Genomic DNA, 13,099 nt, shown 5'->3' on the forward strand with positions numbered 1-13,099 from the left:
TCAAGCCCAGCACTCTGTCTCCGACAGCGGCCAATCCAGGCCCCAAGAACCTGGCAAAAACCCAAAATTTAATAACGATCAATGGACTTTTCCTTCAGGAATCTGTCCAGACCCCCTTTAAACTCAGCAAGGCCAGCTGCCGTCACTACCTTCTCTGGCAATGAGTTCCAGAGTCTAACCACACACTGAGTAAAGAAAAACTTTCTCCAATTTGTTTTAAACCTACCACATTCTAATTTCATCTTGTGTCCCCTGGTTCTATTATTATTAGAAAGCATAAACAAACGCTTCACATCTGTCCGCTCTACCCCACTCATTATTTTGTAGACCTCTATCATAGGATTAAACAAGAGCTGTGAATGTGGAAATTTCCAGGAACCCCCCCCCCCCCCCCCCCAAACATCTACTTCTGGTGCTATCTAAGTTGTGCAAAATAGAATATTTAAAAAAAGCTTCCTCCCCTCTCTAGCATAGTCTTTGGAGGAACTGAGGCAAATGATGGTGAACCTGGAAGCTGTAATACAGCAAACTGGTAAGCTAAAGAGTAGCAAATCACATGGACCAGATAGTGTACACCCTAGGATTCTGAAGAACTTGAATGAAATTGCAGATCTATTAGTAGTAATCTGTAACATGTCGTTAAATTGGCCACATAACCTGAGCATTGGAAGGTGGCCAGTTTAATATTAATTTTTAAAAAAGAAATCCAGGGGGCATCAAGGAAACTATAGACCAGTGAGCCTGACATCAGTGCCAGGCAAAATGGTAGAGGCTGTTTTGAAAAATCAAAACTACTGACCACATAAATAAACATGACTTAATGGATTTGAGTTGGCACAGGTTTGGCAGAGCGAAGTTTTGCATTACCAATCTGTTAATTTTTTTTAGGGATTAACAAACAGGTGAGTTGGTAGATACATAAATCTCATGGCACTATTGTGAGGTGTCAGGCTACCAAATGCTCTTATTTGCAGCATGATCCTAGTGGCAGTTCCATGAGATTAATCTAGGCGTCATTGGAACCATTTTGGAACCTGGTACCATTATGAGTAGGAGTGACTGTGGATCCTTCCTGCTCCCACTAGGCAACCAAGAACCCCAGTGAAGAATGGGGATGGATTTGGGGGGAAGGGGTGGGAGGCCTCCGGGGGTGGGGGGGACTTGATCCTGAGAGGATTCTGGTGAGGAGCTTGATGCTTGATGTGGGGGCGAGGAATTTCTTGTCAGGGGAGGGGGCAATTGGGTGGGTACCTTGATGTCAGGCTGGGTGGGTAGAGCTTGATGACTGGGTTGGTTGTCAGATTGAGGGAGTTGGATGCTGTTGGGAGCAGTGCTTTTTGTTTAAAAGCTACTCCTACTCACATCTGGAGAAAGCTGACACTTTGTAGCCCATGTGCAGTTTTTCTTTTTTTTAAATTGCTGCTCTCACTGGATGTGGTGAGATATTGATGTGCAGTCCTGTATGCCCTTAAATGTGTTTTACAAGAGGCTCTGGGTTTGGCAGAGCTTATAAAATATAGTGCAAATTTCCATGTTCTGATCTGGACATCTTAATTCCTTTCTCCATGTTCTATCTAAAATGGCCTTTGTCTGGATTTTCAGAAGACTTTTGACAACGTCCCTCATGAGAAGCTCCTGGGGAGATTTTAATGTCTTATTGTGAATTAGTAACTGGTTGTACGGAGAAATGGTCATTTTATTTTTCAGTGGAGAAAGGTAAATAGTAGAGTGCCCAAGGGATTTGTACTGGGACCAGTTCTTTTTCACATATTATACATGTTCTAGAGAAAGGAGTAATGCTGCCCTGGAATGTTGCTACTAATTGGGTTTCTGCCAGGTACTTGTGACCTGGATTGGCTAATGTTGGAAGCAGGATACTGGGCTAGCTGGACCATTGGTCTGACACCAGTATAGCTATTCTTATGTTGATCAAATTTGCAGATAACCCCAAAACTGTTCAAAGCTGTTAGATCATCAGATTGTGATGAACTGGACATCTAATGTAGACATGTCAAAACGATGCATATATTAGTTATTTATTTATTAGGATTTATTTACCGTCTTTTTTGAAGGAAGCTACTCAATGCGGTGTACAGCTAAGAATAAGTCAAACATCAGTAATAAACAAATACAGCAGAAAAAAATAGTCAACATTATAAGTGTGGCATATTACAATAGAGAAGAATTGCCAGAATTGCAATTATATGAAGGTAGGTTCAACATTAGGAGTTTTCACCGGAGAAGGATCTAATGTCATCTTTAGGCAATACATTGAAATCTGCTCAGTATGTGGTAGCAGGATATTAGCAATTATTAGGAAAGAATGGTGAATAAAAAGGGAATGCCATAATGGCATAATGCAACACACCTTCCCTCTAATTCTATAACTTTAGCTCCTAAAAGTAAGCACTAAGACCGGCATTATACGTGTGAATATAACATTCACTCATATAGGTGCTAGGTGCAATGTTCAGTGATATTCCATGAGTGTGCAAGTTGTATAGGGCCATTCTATATATGGTGCCCAACAAATTGGCGCCAAAAAGCGCTATTCTATAAGCTGTGCTTAAAGTTGAGGACAGTTATAAAACAGCGCTTATGCTCAGGAGTCATGCCTAATTGGAGGAGTGGCCATTTGCACCAACTGAAACATGGTGTAGATGTATAAGCCTGCATTAGGTACGCATCCCCGTATTAACTATAACAATGTGCATTAATTTTAGGAATGCTTCCGTTACACCCATGACCTTCATATTTCCATGCTCCCTTTTTCAGATTATGCATAAATGCCAATTAAATCTAAGTAGCGCCAATATTTTTTTTAAAAAGCCAATTGTTGATAATTAGCTCATTCAATTAAATTATGCGCTAATTAGCTTGTTCAAGTAAATTGTGAGCACACCCAAATTCGCATGTGCAATTTTTGGTAACTCTTATAGAATCAGGGGGATAGTTTACAAATACAAGGGGCAGGGACAGGGGGAAGCCCATGGGCATGTCACACATTTAGGTGTGTAGGTTATGAAATACTTTTGTTTGCATGCTAAAGTGCTACATTAAGTGCAGTTATTACACCTGTTGTTGACATGGCCTAACCAGCTGTGCCTAAACGTTAGCGTGTAAGTGCTGACTCATGCTAGTATTCTCTAATGGAATCTGGGCGTCCAGATTCCTTTATAGAATTCACACCTAGTATGCTGCATTTTGGTACCTTAATTTTGGTGCACTTAATAGAATTGACCTCGTGCACTTTTAAGGTAGCTGCATTGTCAAAACGATATAGAGTCGATATAGTGAAGGGCAACCAAAATGATGAAGGGGATGAAACAGTTCTTCTTTGGTTAGGGCTCTTCAGTTTGGAGAAGAGAAGGCTGAGAGGAGATATGGTAGAGATCTATGAAATGATGAGTGGAGAGGAAAAACTAAATGTGAATTGGTTGTTTTACTCTTTCAAAAAGTACAAAGACTAAGGCACAGGCCAAGAAAGTACAAAGTAGCACATTTAAAACAAATCAGAGAAAAAGTGTTTGCACACAAGGTGTGTTTAAATTCTGGAATTCATTGCCAGATGATGTAGTAAAATCAGTTAGTGCAGCTGGGTTTAAGTAAGGTTTGGACAACTTCCTGGAGGAAAAAAATCACTAATCCATTAATGAGGTAGACTTGGGGAAAGCCACTGCTTCTCCCTGAAGTCAGCAGCATGGACACGTGCTACTTTTTGCTAGGTACTTGACCTAGGTTGATGCCAAAGGATGTGGGTACAGTGGTTAGCATATCTGAGTTTAAAAAAGTTTTGGACAAGTTCCTGGAGGAAATGTCCATAGGATCATGGAAGCTGGATGATACTGGCTTGATGGACCTTTGGTCTGAGCCAGTACAGCAGTTATATTCTTGGAAAGGTAATGGGTAGCTATTGACCTTCAATAGTCCAATAAAAATTAATAGATTTTCTTTTCTGAGTTTTTTTTTGTTCATTGACTAAAGGATTTATTTATTTATTTATTTTATTGCACTTGTATCCCACATTATCCCACCTCTTTGCAGGCTCAATGTGGCTTACAATTCATCATGGATACTGGAAGTAGAAGAGAATATACATTTGGTTTTACAGAGGGTTTTGGGTTACATGGTGGTGAAATACATGATAGTGTTAAAGCAAAAGATAGTATAGAACATTTCTGGATAAATTAAAGATTGTACAGTTACAAGTGTTGATCTTTGTGATATACCTTGTCGAAGAGATAGGTTTTCAATAGTTTGCGGAAATTGGTCAATTCATAGACAGTTTTCAGGTTACGTGGCAACGCGTTCGATTAGCTTGTTTCTCTGTGCTTTGCAGTCCAGTAGCTACAGCTGACTGTGTGATCATTTTGGTTTGAGTCTGGCCCACAAGCTATGATGAGAAATATTGAGGATAAGAACCTAAAGGCAAAGCTTGTATGTAGAAATCATGTTTGTTATATCCACATGAAAGCAATTATTTTCACATAACAAAAGTCAATGATGATTTAACTGACCAATAACAAATACAGCAGAAAAACACCTCCCTGCCCTCTCCCCTAAAATTTCACTACTCCTGTTCCATCATATTAAAGGCAAAGCTTTTAAAAGCCATCTCACCTCGTATTTGCATTGGAATATTATGCATTTTGTTTTTGTTAACAGCTTTGAGGGGATCAGGGAAAGGCAATATATCACATCAATAAACTAAACTATATGAACTAGCTAAATTCACTTCAAGCTGCAAAGTAGCTACCAAAATGATAAAGGGGATGGAACTCCTCTCATATGAGGAAAAGCTAAAGAGGTTAGGGCTCTTCAGCTTGGAAAAGAGACGGCTGAGCGGGGGGGGGGGGGGGGGGGGGGGGGATATGATTGAGGTCTACAAAATCCTGAGTGGAGTGGAACAGGTAAAAGTGGAATCGATTTTCACTCTTTCAAAAAGTACAAAGACACTCAAGGAAGTTACATGGTAATACTCACTATTGTAACTAGTTACTGTACTTAAACGTTTTGTTACTTTTACTTGTAAAGAAGTACAGGATAACATTTGTTTAACTTTTACTGAAGTAATAATTTCACCTATTTTTACTACTTTTATGCTTGCAGTTAAAAGTAAAAAGTAAAAGCGGAAGCAAGATGTAAATGATGATTCCACAGTAAACCAAATGAAACAGCAAAACCGGGAAAAGGATTTTGCTCTTGCAAACCTCGACACATAAACATTGGATCAGCTCATCTTAAATTTTGCTGTTCAGTGAATATAGCCTATAAAAACGGTGGAGTTGCCTGTGGTTGTTGAATTGATTACTGGTCTCCAGTCAAATGAAACAGTGATAAGTTTGATTATTTTGAAGTGGAGATGAAGCTTAAGCTTTTAACAATTCTTGGTGAACAGTCATATGTCTCTACCACAACAGACCGCTGGTCATCCCATGGAAAACTTTACATTGGGGTGATTGTCCATTGGGTTGATAGATTGTTTAGAAAGGAAGTCTGATTGTCTGGCCTTAAGATTGAAGGGTTCCCACACATTTGACATTCTTGCATCATTTTTCAAAGATATTCAAACAGGGTTTGCCATCAGATGAAAAATTATTAGACCAACTTTGTGAAAGCCTTCTTCGTAACTGGACAGCATGATAATGATAATGAAAATAAATATGAAGATGCAAGTGAGGAATTAGACAGCTTTACTTCTAATGCATATGATAATGTCAATAATGATGAAGTACTCTTGGCTACATGAAATTCAAGTGTTTCAGAGATTCCCTCAATTAAAACCTGCAGACCCAGTCAGAAGACATCACTTTCTGCTAGTGCAGTTGTTGAAAACCTTTCAGCTGTGCTGGATTAATGACTCACAGGCACACTAGCATGAGTGACAATCATTTTCAAAAATTTAGTTTTGCTAAAAGCAAAATGGATTGAATTGTAGGGCAATAAAGTTTGTTGTGTTCATAGTAGTTGAGGTACTTTTACATTTTACTCAAAAAGTATTATATTAGACAATAACTTTTTTACTTAAATACATTTTTAGGGCTCTGTTTAGTAAGGCACGCTATCATTTTTAGCGCATGCTAATTTTTAGTGTGTGCTAAAACAATAGCGCGCCTACAATGCAGCTTAATAAAAAGGGCTCTTAATATGTTCTTCACTGTACTTTACTTTTACTTAAATATTCTTACCTAGTACTTTGAACAACACTGGTAATACTTTTAAAACAAACAGAAGGAAATATTTTTTTTTCACTCAGTGGATAGTTAAGTTCTGGAACTTGATTCCAAAGGATGTGGGAACATTGGTTAGCATATCTGGGTTTAAAAAAGATTAGGACAAATTCCCTCTGGAGGAAAAGTCCTAATCTGTTACTGAGATAGACATGGGGAAAGTCACTGCTTGCCCTGGGATTGGTGGCTTGGGATCTTGCCACTATTTGAAATTCTGCCAGGTACTTATGAATTGTATTGGCCACTGGTGGAAACAGGATACTGGGCAAGATGGGCCATTGGTCTGATCCAATATGGCTATTCTTATGTTCTTATGTAATTACTTCCTTTCCTTTCCTAACAGGACTGAGTAGTACCAACTCAGAATTCAGCCAGGGTCAGCTTTCATTGGCTTTAATTATTTTGGAACTAGAGATGGAATCTGGCACCAAGAGTCTTCAGTCACAACTGCCCAGAGAATATTTACCCAATTTTATTTCTCCTCCCAGGTCACATAACCCAGTCCTCAGCCAGGGTCACATACAATGTTCTCTCTAAGCTGAGCACATGAGCGATTACTCATACATTTTACAAGTGTAGCTTACAGATTTTACATGGTTGCTCACAAAAAAATTTCTTTTTGTGCTATATGCAGAAATGCATTGCTAATACTGATGCACAAAAATTGTTGTTTTTTTAAAAATCGTTGCTCACTAAACAAAAAAGTTTGCATACACCAGGCCATGCCTTAGAGGAAACATTGGTCACATACTGGAACCCTATAACTGGGGGTCCTAAATCTGCTTGGTGTGTCTGTTCTGTGACAACTGGGATTCCCTCTTCCTGGGTTCTAGAAACTGTCTCCCCTTCCTTCCATGGACTTGAAGACTTGACTGGGGAATTGAACCCAGGTCCTTCAACACACTGGGGACAATTCTACAACTGGGCACTTCTATTTAGGCATCTTGGAACATGCAGTGGGAGCCTATACAATAATGCCATCTGGTGCCTAGTTTCCATTATAGAATGCTAGCGTAAACTGGTATCAGAGCACCTAACATTTACACATCCGCAGTTACATCAGTTGTAGATATGGCATAACTGCAGGCGTACCATATTCTGTGAGTTATACACCTCTGCTCTATCTATACACCCTCCTTGCAGTTACATGCTATGTTAGTTACATACGTCCTTAAGGGCCCTTTTACTAAGCGGCAGTAAACCCATCACAGGTTTGCCATGTGCTAATCTGGAGCTATAGCCGGTCCAACGTGGGCGCTGGTAGAAGTTCCACCCCCCGGCGTGCGCCATTTCCTGCTCTAGCAGAAAATTCAAAAAACATTTCCGCAGGAGGTTACCCAGCGGTAATTGGGCAGCACTGCACACTACCTGGTTAGCGCAGGAGCCCTTACCGCCACCTCAATGGGTGGTGGTAAGTGCTTCCTCCCCTCCCCCCCCCCCCCCCCGGATGGCCACTCGGTAAGAGCAATATTACTGCATGGCCATGTCTTTTTTCAGCCTTTTTACTTGCTGTGGTAAAACAGGCTTCAGCGCGTGGCAAAAACTGCTCCCGCCGCTAGCAGAGGGCCCTTTTTACTGCAGCTTAGTAAAAGGGCCCTTTAAAGAATAGCACTTAGGTGCCCTGCCAGCACTTTTGAGGGTAAGTATGTGCTTATGTGCATAATTTCTTGTATTCTATGCATTTATGTACACAAGGGCATGTAAGTGCAGGCCCTTACTTTAGAGGCTTGACCTTCACATGACTTTCAGGGTCTGTTTTCAATCGGTTATCTGGGTGGATGTTGTAGGTAGATTTTTCTCCAAGTCACTCCATCAGGGGTAGAGAATGAGGCAGTGCAGGAATTTCATGTCTTGGAGGCACACAGTGCTTTGAAATAACAGAGGTAGCCAGCCAAAGATCATGTCAAAGAACCTTTCACAGGGCGTGTACCACATGTTTATATCCTTAGCAGGATACATCTGGGTCTGATATTGAGTAGCGAAGTCACTGGTTAATCTTACATCACATACAGCAGCACTTACCCGGTTAAAGTGTCACCGAATAAACCCAGCTAAAGTTAACCAGGTAATGAGAACCAGTTAACTTTAGTCATGGCAGAGAGCTTGCCTAATGTTATCTGGCTAAGGAGTTCATTTTGGAAGTGTTAGGCGGAATCTAAACTTATGAATAGCTGGTTTACATTTGTAAGCAACGGCTTTAGAAAGCCACAATTGATGCATGTATATTTGCAGCATGGTGTGGACCTGATGTGGTTGGGCTCTTAAAATATACTTACTGTATTTTCTATTTTGGAAGAGGAATTTCTGCGTATTTTTAAGAATTTTCCTGTCAGCATTTACCCTTCCATCGAATCGTGCATAAGTGTGAGCAAACTGGTTGTGGAGGTGGAATTGAGGGGGCAGTTATACGTCTCCCCGTCCTCTAAATCAACCTCAAAAGCCAAACATTTGAGATTTAGAACTTGACTGGTTAGTTGGCTTCTCATGGATGCATAATTTTACACAATCCAACACGTAGATGTATAAATTGTGAAATCATCACTTACACTTACCTTGAGTAAAACTGCTGTTTTTTTTTTTTAAATAAAATGGCTGTTCCCATTGTACACGTCAGCATGTCCTTATTTTATAAAAAGGCCCTGTCTTCAATGAGCTTTTTGTAAAATACCCAGGAAATTTTAAACACCCTCACTTGGAAGACCCTTTTATAAACTAGACATCCTATCAGGGGAAAAATGGGACTTTTACTTTAGCCAAATAATACTGATATTCAGTGTTATAAAGCTAAACCATGCTGCCTCTTTTTAATTGGATATATCTTGCCCAGCCAGATCCCTTGGAAAACAGTCCTCTCAGTGTATCAGAATCTTTAGGAGGCGGTGATAGGACAGCAAGGGAGAACATCTACTGGTCATACACTCATCGTAGACAACTAAAAATTATGCATAAATATTTATGAATGAAAACAAAAAAGTTAAGGGGTCCTTTTACTAAGATGTGCTGATAAAATGGCCTGCGCTGGTGTAGATGTGTGTATTGGATGCGCACAGGTCCATTTTCAGTGCACCTGCAAAAAAAAAGCCTTTTTTGGGCCAAAAATGGATGTGCGGCAAAATAAAAATTGGCGCTCATCCATTTTGGGCCTGAGACCTTATACACTAGTGCGTAGCACCGGGATCCATGCCCAGCTATTAGGTGCGAGGATTTACACCAACTGAAACCTGGTGTAAATCCCTGTGACTAAGTTAGTCACAGATCCTCCGAATCCTATAATAGTGCACACATCTTTAGTGAACACCTATGCCCTCATATGGCCACACCCTCTTTTCAGTTTCACGCAAAAATATTTATGCACGCATCTTTATAGAACAGCGCATAGCAAGATGCACATGTAAATCAATATTATTGTCAAGTAGTGCCAATAATTGATTGTTAGTGCCTAATTATTGGTGCTAATAGGTTACTCAAATTGCACTAACAAATTGGGTGCACACCCAAATATGCACATGCAGTTGTAAGTGTCATTTGTAGAATTTGTCCTCAAGCTTTCTCCCTTCCCAGTTTCTACTCCAATGTCCCCAGCTAAAACTTGCCCAACCCCCACAGCCATCCACAAATAACCCCAAATTCATCAGGACTTAAACTGTTCCCTTTGGGGCCCAGCGACACTGCTAATTGGCCAACCGCAACACAGCTCCCCCCCAGCTCACTCATTTCCTGCACCGCAAGAGCTGCCACACAGGAACAACCCTGCTTAGACGCACCACTGGATAGCACCGTGACCACACCGGACCGCCCGAAACTGCTACCTCACACTACTGTAGAGCTGGGACTACCACCCCTAACCACCCTGGGCCTGAATCACCCACCAGGTTAGGCAAAGCAGCAGGAAGAATGCTGTCCTCTCAACCTGGCTCCGCAAAACTGCTACCCGCCAAAGCAGCTTCCAACAGGATTTGTTTCCCCTCACAGCTAAACAAAGCTGCAATCAGCTTCAGCCCCACTCTGTCTCCAGTTGCCCTCCCCACTCCCTCGAACTCACTTCCTATATGCCTATCTTTGAGCTTTCCCAGCTCCTCCTCTCCTCCTCCCCCCCCCCCCCCAGCACTTCACAGCTCTCCCCTCCACCCCTCCTCTCCTCAGCTTTGAAGAGGTACTCAGTTCGGCCATGTTATGGTGCTCCTCCATTTACCAAAAGGGGGGGGGGGGGCACTTATCATATTCTATAAAAGCCAAATCACGCACCAGAGTCATAAGGAGTGGCCTAGTGGTTAGGGTGGTGGACTTTGGTCCTGGGGAACTGAGGAACTGAGTTCGATTTCCACTTCAGGCACAGGCAGCTCTTTGTGACTCTGGGCAAGTCACTTATCCCTCCATTGCCCCAGGTACAAATAAGTACCTGTATACAATATGTAAGCCGCATTGAGCCTGCCATGAGTGGGAAAGTGCGGGGTACAAATGTAACAAAAAAAAAAAAATAATAGAATACAAGTTTGTTGGCAAAGATGCACTTAAACGTAGGTGTGTCCATTTACACCTGCTCTAAGGCAGGTGTAACTGCTCACGCCTAAATTTGGCAGTTGTTGGCATAACTGCCAGTATTCTGTAAAGTAGTGGTTCCCAAGTCTGGTCCTGAAGTACCCCTTTCCAGTGTATGCAAATCAAGTTTACGCATATTCATTGTGGATATCCTGAAAACCTGACTGGCAAGGGGTACTCCAAGACTGGACTTGGGAAACACAGCTGTAAAGTGTGCTAAAATAGTCTGCACACCCAGACCTGCCCGCACTCCGCTCATCTGTATTCTGCCATTGCAGTTGTGCGCTATAGGATTTAGGTGCCTAAGTTCCAGACACTAAATATTTTTCATTACAGAATTAAGGAATGTACTTTTAAGACAAAAAGTAGCATAATATTAATTTTTGTAGGTTATAATTTTTATGGTGGAAAATTGCGCCAGGTGAATTTCTGCTCTACCCTGGGTGTCCCAGATTTGCAAACCAAATATCTGATAACCTTATGCTATAGTGACTGGACTAAAGTAAGCTGAGAGTGAATAAAAATTAAGGCAAACTTGCCCACTTAGCTGTGAATAAAGGCATATGATGCAGATCCTTCTGCTGGTTTCAACCAACTAGAATCCCAAAAGAGCAGGAGGAAACTTCTGGGTCAAAAAATAACTGTGCAGCAGTTCAGTGGCACAGCTATGTGCTGCCATATGGAGGGATCTGGGTTTTGATTCTAAGTAGGAGTCTTCCGCTCCTCAGATCTGATGGGGCTTGGGATTCTTTGAAGGCAAAGTGCACAACTCCTACTAGGAAGGAAGGCGTCAGTCTCTGTGCAATGGCAACATCTGTTGGCTGGAATTAAAAGTCTTGCTGTGTGGCCTTCTGCTGAGAATTACCACTGGAAGGGATGTGAAACTGGTTAGGACAAAATCCCTGGGTGGTTGTGTATGAAGTAGGGCTGCTCTTTAATCTCAGTTAACTCTGTGATTAATGCATTAAATCATTAATCACAATTTTAAAATCCCCCAAAAAACAAATCACATTGCATTGTCTCCTGTCTCCTCCAAACATCTCTTCTGCTCTCTTCCATTACCAATCCCTGTCCTCAGTGCAATCTGACATCTTTCCCCCATCTGCAATTCAACATCACCTCCTCACCACCCCCGTACCAGTCTACCTTAAAGGTGGTCTTGTGTTGATCTTTGTCAGTGGCAGCATTACACATACACTGCCTGATCCGAAGCTTTCCCTCTTACCTGTCCTGCCCAGGCAGAAATGTGAAATGATGTCATGTCATGTTTCTGCCTGGGTGGGACAGGTCAGAGGGAAAGCTTAGGAATAGCCCGCAGGTAGCATATTTGCAATGCTGTCACTGGAAAGGATCAACAGAAGACCACCTCTAAGGTAGAACAGCAGTGGCATTGAGATGGAGAGCAGATGCCGAATCCTGGGTGGGGGGAGAAGTGTGAGTGCAGATCTGCAAACAGAAGAGGGTCACTAATGGAAGCTATGACCAAGGTAGTAACCCACTTCTCCTCTTCCTCCACTTTCTATCTCAGTTGATAACACCCTCATCCTCCCCGTCTCATCTGCCCGCAACCTCGGAGTCATCTTTGACTCCTCTCTCTCCTTCTCTGCGCATATCCAGCAGATAGCCAAGACCTGTCGCTTCTTCCTCTTTAACATCAGCAAAATTCGCCCTTTCCTCTCTGAGCACACCACCCGAACTCTCGTCCACGCTCTCATTACCTCTCGCCTGGACTACTGCAACTTACTTCTCACCGGCCTCCCACTTAGCCATCTATCCCCCCTTCAATCTGTTCAGAACTCTGCTGCACGTCTCATATTCCGCCAGAACCGATATACTCATATCACCCCTCTCCTCAGGTCACTTCACTGGCTTCCGATCAGATACCGCATTCAATTCAAGCTTCTCCTTCTTACCTACAAATGCACTCAGTCTGCTGCTCCTCACTATCTTTCTACCCTCATCTCCCCTTACGTTCCTGCCCGTAACCTCCATTCACAGGATAAATCCCTCCTCTCAGTACCCTTCTCCACCACCTCCAACTCCATGCTCCGCACATTCTGCCTCGCCTCACCCTATGCTTGGAACAACCTTCCTGAGCCCTTACGCCAAGCCCCCTCCCTGCCCGTCTTCAAGTCTTTGCTTAAAGCCCACCTCTTCAATGCTGCATTTGGCACCTAACCCTTACCATTCAGTGAATCCAGACTGCCCCAATTTGACTGCCCCTATCGGACCGACCGTTCACTTGTCTATTAGATTGTAAGCTCTTTGAGCAGGGACTGTCTCTCTTTGTTAAATTGTACAGCGCTGCGTAACCCTAGTAGCGCTCTAGA

The 13,099-nt window shown here is 42.2% G+C and overlaps 1 protein-coding gene across 2 annotated transcripts in view; it reads left to right on the forward strand.

Moving 5' to 3' along the window:
* PAPLN (papilin, proteoglycan like sulfated glycoprotein) overlaps positions 1-13,099 on the forward strand; it is a 164,988-nt gene that overhangs the window by 33,725 nt on the left and 118,164 nt on the right. The gene's annotated exons all lie outside the window — the stretch shown is intronic.

This window comes from Microcaecilia unicolor, chromosome 9 (genome assembly GCF_901765095.1).
Source record: "Microcaecilia unicolor chromosome 9, aMicUni1.1, whole genome shotgun sequence".
Classification (NCBI taxonomy): Eukaryota; Metazoa; Chordata; class Amphibia; order Gymnophiona; family Siphonopidae; genus Microcaecilia; species Microcaecilia unicolor.